The sequence below is a fragment of the Dendropsophus ebraccatus genome, chromosome 13 (assembly GCF_027789765.1).
Source record: "Dendropsophus ebraccatus isolate aDenEbr1 chromosome 13, aDenEbr1.pat, whole genome shotgun sequence".
NCBI lineage: Eukaryota > Metazoa > Chordata > Amphibia > Anura > Hylidae > Dendropsophus > Dendropsophus ebraccatus.
In genome coordinates, this window is record NC_091466.1 from 29,906,448 (window position 1) to 29,913,095 (window position 6,648).

Below are 6,648 nucleotides of genomic sequence, written 5' to 3' on the forward strand. Positions count from 1 at the left end.
TAAAAGTCCTTTGGATTATTTTTCTCTGATCAAGATCGATCTTTTTGAAAAGCCCATGCCCAACAAAAACTATTGTCTATACCCAAGTTCTACAGTCCCTTTTCGCCATGCTGCTCAGGTTATCGGTCTATCTCCAGCTTCAGGGAGCCTTTTAAGATTTTCTGTGCTGTAATACAGTATATGACGTGAACTAAATTGCCAAAAATGCCACAAATAATTTTGGAAAAAAACACAAAAATTGACACTTTAACTCACTCACTCAGTCATTTTGATGCTCTTATAAAAATGCTCAATGCTATTGTATACAATTGCCCACATTCAGTCGACATGCTTCTTGGTTGTCTTTCAGATGTATGGGGTACAAACAAAATTGCTAACAGTAAATGCTTGATCTCATAATATTCTAACTATGATTCTATCACTCAAACCCAATCAAACTCTTAATATAATATCCTGGACCTCCCTGGCACAAATCCTATAACATATTAGTCTTCACCCTTTTTTTTTTTTTTTTTTTTTTTTTTGTAAAAACCCTGACACTCTATTTAGTTCCCTTCTACCTAACTGGAAATTAATGGTGCCCTTTCAGATTAATTTAGAATTATAACAGCACTTGACAGGGCAACCTCACCCTCCTATATGTTTTATTAATGAAACACTTATTGGCAGCAGTCTGTGCTTGTATCTCTGCCCTTCTTGATGGTCAGACTGTTGGAGCAAATATCCATAGAAAACTTTTCCTGCTTTGGACAGTTCCTGTCAAGGACAGAGGTGACAGCAGAGAGCACTGTGTCAGACTGGACAGAATACTCCCCCTATTGGAATACACTGAAAGACTTGAGATTTCTAAATAGAGCAATTTACCAATCTGTATAACTTTCTGACCTCTGTTAATTTAAAAACGTCCCCCCCCCCCCCTTTGAAGTACACCTTTAAGTCATGAGATAGAAGATTGTCATCAGAAAAAGACCACCTGGTCCATCTAGTCTTCCCTTTTAGTATTTCATTTATTATTATCTTAGGATAGATAGATGTTTATATATTATATATTATTTAGAAAAAATAATAAAACTTTATACAAAAAAGCAAACAACTAAAAACACAAAAAAACTGCCATATCATGATGTGCCTCAGTATAGTAATACCAAAAGAAAAAGTTCCCCCTAGGTGACCAAAGCCTAAGTTTCACCACCTGCATAGGCCCTGTATGTGTGGGAAAGTAACACCTGACTGAACACTAAGAATAGATGAATTTGTTTGTTTTCGGGCAGACGGTGACATTGTGACTGTCATGACTAATCATTTCTGTACAGTAAATTCTTGTTATCAGGGATATCACACTTACATGCATGCTATACAAGTAGTAACACAGCCCAAGAACATAACAGGAGCTGTTTTTTTTCCAACAAAACCCTTATGCAGCAGGTTCCCACATAACAACTGTTGTTTACGGTGAATATTGTCTCGGTTATTGGACACACTTGTCTGTCACAGTCTCATGGCACTTGCTCAGCTTATAGCCTCATGCTTAGGTGAGATGGAATGGATAGGAGATACACATACATTCAATGGCCTGCATCTAAAACATGATACTACATACATACTGTACATATTGCAACAAAACTCATTTTAATTTTTTTTTTACATTTCTTAGTTATCTGACTGACCATGGCAGTCAGATACTTGAGTTTTCAAACTATAAGCACTTAGACCCCGGGCCGGCTTTAGCATAGGGCTTACCTGAGCAAGTGCCAGGGCCCACAGCACCTCTAGGGGCCCAGGGTGGGAGAGGGTCCTGGTGTTCTAATGTTCAGCCTGCTCACTGTAGAGCAGGGTGAGGGGCTGAACACCAGAAGACACAAAGCAGGACCTGCACACAGAGAGAAAAGGGTGAAGGACCTGATCACATGACCTGTAGGTCCTCAACATTACAGTCTGGAGAGCAGTGGACAGAGAGGAGGAGGGAGAAGACTGAGCTTAAGTGCTGTGTGTCAGTGTCTGAGTGTGTCTGTGTCAGTCAGGTCAGTGTCATTCAATGTCAGTCAGTTTCTGTGTCAGTCGGTCAGTGTCAATAATGTGTACTTGTGTATGTTAGTGGTGTCTCAAGTGATTGTGCACAGTGTGTGGATGGTGGGTGCATAGTGGATGGATGAAAGGCAAAAACCTGGAGCCGGCCCTGCATAGACCATTTAAAATTAAGAAACAATGGGCAGCAACTGAGCAACAGTATAAAAACCCTAAGGCCTTATTCACACATTCATTATTCTTCCTGGTCTGAATAAAGGTTTATTTGTTTAACTCCATGATCCATACAATTTAGTCTGTAATTGCATCCTTGTGCATTCGTATTTACATCCGCATTAAATGTTGAACTGGTTAAAATGTGACATTCGGGAAAAACACGGATCCCATAGACTTCTATGGAGTAATCCATGCCGTGATCACGTTTGACTTATGATAGCCTGAGCATAACCCTTCTGCAAGAATTGATACCCTTATTATACCAATATTAGATTGATGGATTCAAGCTGTATGAAGAGCTCCGGCACTTGTTCTAGCACTGCAACCTTTTCAGTGTTTACATGCGCGGCAGGTTGGCTACTATTTTGATTCAATATTGATGACCTATAAGAGTAGGCCATCAACTTTAAAGCAACTCTGTCCACAATCTGTCCCCTCCAAACCACTTGTACCTTCAGATAGCTGCTTTTAATCCAAGATCTGTCCTGGGGTCAGTTTGGCAGGTGACGCAGTTATTGTCCTAAAAAAACTACTTTTAAATTTGCAGCCCTGTGTCAAATGGCCGTGGCCTACAATATCTGTGCCCTAACTTTGCTCCACCCCTTCATCATTAGGAATGCCCCTAGAACATTTTCTCCTGTCTGAACATTGCACAGGTGCCTTAACAATCCAGCCCATGTGCCAGGCTGACACAGGTGATGAATAGGAGACAATCTGCCAGGGGCATTCCTAATGATGAGGAGGGCGGGGAGGAGGGACAGAGAGGTTTGTCGCAGCCTAATGCATACACAATCTAAGCCCCGGCCGTTGGGTACGGGGCTGAAAGTTTAAAAGTTGTTTTTTACAACATTAACTGCATCACCTGCCGAACGGACCCCAGGACAGATCTTGGATTAAAAGCAGCTATCTGACAGTACAAGCGGTTTAGGGGGGACAGATTGTGGCTACAGAGCCGCTTTAACACCTAGATGATCCATGACGGACCGATAAGCAATAGGGTTTGGGGGCTCTATAAAGTGAGCTCAGGAGCTGAGCTTGCTTCATAAAGGGTGAGAACCAGGTATTATTAGCAGTCAGGCCCTCACCATTATTGACAGGTTGTTCATTGCACCTGCTTTTTTTTTAACTTTATTGAAAAAAAAACATTGCCTGGCATTTGCACCTGCTTTTTATTGTACTCATATAACTAAGTGTATATCTTTACCATCATATTTGCTGCACTTTGTTACTTTATGCATTTATGGTCCGTATGTATTTATGATTTGTTATTTATCATTCTAATGTATATAGTGTGGTGCACACTTCCTCTGTGACTTTACTATATGAGGGCAGGAGGTTGGGGGCAATACATTGCAGGCAAGCGTGGCTAGTGAGGTAGGGTGGATATTGTGTCCCTCCTCAGGTCATTTTTACATTCTGTGTACAGTTTATTTTCAGGTAAGCATATTACTATATTAAATTGGGATGTGCATACTTTTTTCCTAACTTTATTCTTTGGTCTTTATTCTTTCCACTTCCAAAACGAACTCGTCTCGGGAGTGACAGTCCGCTCAGCCAATGGCTGGCCACAGGGCTGTGCCGTCTCAGTCAGTGATTGGCTGAGGAAATGGAGGCTCTGCGGGTAGTGGGGGACACTGGCGACACCAGAGGTCACCTAGGGAGTGGGATAAGGAGGCTGAGGGGCATAAACCATGTTGGTGTGATTATACAGCTCCTGATCACACCCCCTGGGACTAAAATCACCATTGCAGAAGGCTATAAAATGGATGATGGAGACAGCACTGAATATGGACACTCATTTTGCTTGCACAGCATATGCTTGAAAAACACTGCATAAAGTCACTGTCCACATTCAGTGCAGTCTCCCTCATCTATTTTGGATTGCCCTTGGACTCTTTGGATCTGGTATTTGATTTACCTCATCTGGATAGTTTTCTGTACTGTTGTAATAGAAGGCTATAAAATGATATAAAGCCTTTTTTTATGGCCCCTTTAAATTCTCATTCCCATATCTGTATTTTGCATCTGTATTATTTCCATTTTTGGCGTTTTTTTTTTTTTTAAATTGAAGTGCATCTTAATGGTTCTATTCACATTACCATTTTCAACTGCCTATCCGATTGAATGTTAATGGTATTTTTAGCTTGCTGAAGTCAATAGGCTGATTAAAAAAAACAAAAAAAAACCCAGCTGTTTTTTAATATAGGTCACATGTCTGTATTTGTTTGTCACACTTGGGCTATGTTCACACAACGTTTTTCAGTGGCTGTTAGTTGATACTCAAAATAATACCGTCATTTTACTAAAAACAAAAAAAAGACTGTGTGTAAACATGGCCCCAAGCAATATCACTAAAAAACTCGCACACTCACAACCTCTTGCAGTGTTTCCCAAATTGTGAATGATAAAAGATTTTTTTTCAATAGCTGGAGAACCATAGGTTGGGGAATACTGCCCTAATGTGATCATAGAATATGGGTATTTAAGAAGTAAAACAAAATTGATCCCTATCAGTAATGTCTTGCTATGTTGTTCAGTTATGTTTGCTAAGGTCTAAATTTTGTCCTCAATACCTGTGTAATATTCTTGAAATTTGGTGTCTCATATACTGCCACCTAGTGGACAAACTACAATACAGTTTTGAACCAACATTAACATAAAAAGGGTACATGATTGCCACCTGCTGGCAATAGGTGGATATTGACTTTGTGCTCCATCACACAACTTGCAGGAGTATTAAAAGCTATTGTGAGACTACAACTCCCAGCAAGTATACTAGCACTAGAAGTTCCACAGCTGAGGAGTCAGACTTGCTTGTTATCTCTTCTATTCCTTATATTGTATCAGGGTCTGGGTGTAAAAATCAGAGATATAGGGGGAGATTTATCAAACAAGGTGTAAAGTGAAACTGGCCCAGTTGCCCCTAGCAACCAATCAGATTCCACCTTTCATTCTTCACAGACTCTTTGGAAAATGAAAGCTGGAATCTGAGCTAATGGATGCCTCATAGTTCTTGGATTGTCTTGTTCAATCACTACTGAGGTTGCGCCTCAATAACACCACAGCTTGTGTCATGTAAAATGATCAAAATGACCCTCATGGACATTTTAAACAGGCCACACATGGTTAGTGTCTGTAATGATTGTCTCTGGGCTTATGCCCAGGACTATATATATATATGGTAAGTCCCAGGACTGATAGGTAAACGCACATTTCATGGCAATACAATATATATCCCAGCATGTCCTATACAGTTGCAGCCCCATTGCATGTATTTGCAGCTGCCACTTTGTTAATGTGCCCTGTTAGGTTTTCACTTTTCAGTCTATTTATATTCCCTATACCAGGGGTACTCAACAACTTTTAGTGAAGGTCCACTTACCGGGGTCTTTTGTCAGGTGAAGGTCCGAGCTGGAGATCAGTGGAAAATGTGTTTTGTTAATTTTCACAAACATTGTTGAACTATTTGCATACAGAATTGCTGCTTATTAGTGGGAAAACTGGCATTTTTTCTCTCTCACCAGCCCTTTGAAATTAGATACAAAGGGGGTGACTGCCCCAGTAGTATATAGCCCCCCCTTTTGCTCCCCCAGTAGTATATAGCCCCCCTGTGCGCTCTCCCCCTGTAGTATATAGCCCCCCTGTGCGCTCTCCCCCAGTAGTATATAGCCCCCCTGTGTGCTCCCCCAGCAGTATATAGCCCCCCCCTGTGCTCTCTCCCCTCCCATATAGCATAAAAAACACTTATACTCACCTGGGTCTGGCATTTCCTCTTCTCTTCCCCTTTTGTGGCCGCACTGCAGCGGTTACAAGAGGCTGCTCTCCCCTTGTCCTGGCGCTGGCGCAGTGACGTCACTCGAGTGCCGACAGAGAGCAGCCTCTTGTGACCGCTGCAGCCAGTGAGGGGTGACTGACAGGAAGGGAGCCAATGGCTCCCTTTCTGTCAGTGCTGCTGAATGGTAACTATAAGCGCTCGTTACGAGCGCTCATAGTTACTGTTCAGAGCGCAGCTCAGTATACAGGTATACTGAGGTGCAGCAGGGGTCCGAAGAGCTGGCCTCTGCGGTCCGGTTCAGACTGCGGTCCCCCAGTTGAGGACCCCTGCCCTATACTGTATGTGATTCAGGCAATGCATGTTGCTGCCACCTAGTGGTGATTTTGTGACAAGGTAACTGTACATGCATGTATATGTAACTGTATGCGTTTATCCCACACTGGGATGGAAGGCCCTAGATAATGGCTGGCCCCTATTTATCCCAATCCCCTCTCAGAAGATGTTCTATAAAGAGAACTAGGAGTTTAGAGCAGTATAAAAGGAGAGAGTATAGGCTATATACAGTTTGAGTACAATGCAGGTCAATAGCAGCTCAGCCCCTAGACTGCCTGCTACCAAAGCCCACTGGAGAC